Source organism: Arachis ipaensis, chromosome B10 (genome assembly GCF_000816755.2).
Source record: "Arachis ipaensis cultivar K30076 chromosome B10, Araip1.1, whole genome shotgun sequence".
Taxonomy (NCBI): domain Eukaryota; kingdom Viridiplantae; phylum Streptophyta; class Magnoliopsida; order Fabales; family Fabaceae; genus Arachis; species Arachis ipaensis.
In genome coordinates, this window is record NC_029794.2 from 3994340 (window position 1) to 3994610 (window position 271).

A 271-nucleotide genomic window follows, 5' to 3' on the forward strand; every position below is an offset into this window, starting at 1 on the left:
TTATAGCCATCAAAACATTGTGAGGCACTACTACTACTACTACTACAGTCTCTGCTGTGTTGTGTTCTTTCTTTTCTCTCTCTACTTTCTCTGCCACACATCACACCCAACAGTCTCAGCATTGCAGCAACTGCAGCACTGCTCCTGCTTCAGCCTGCAGCCAAGCAAAAAAGCCCCTCCAATAAATTATTAAAAAAAGATTATTTTTTTATAATAAAAAATAGTTAAATAGATGAGAAAGAAAGAGAGAGAGAGAGAGAGAGAGAGAGAG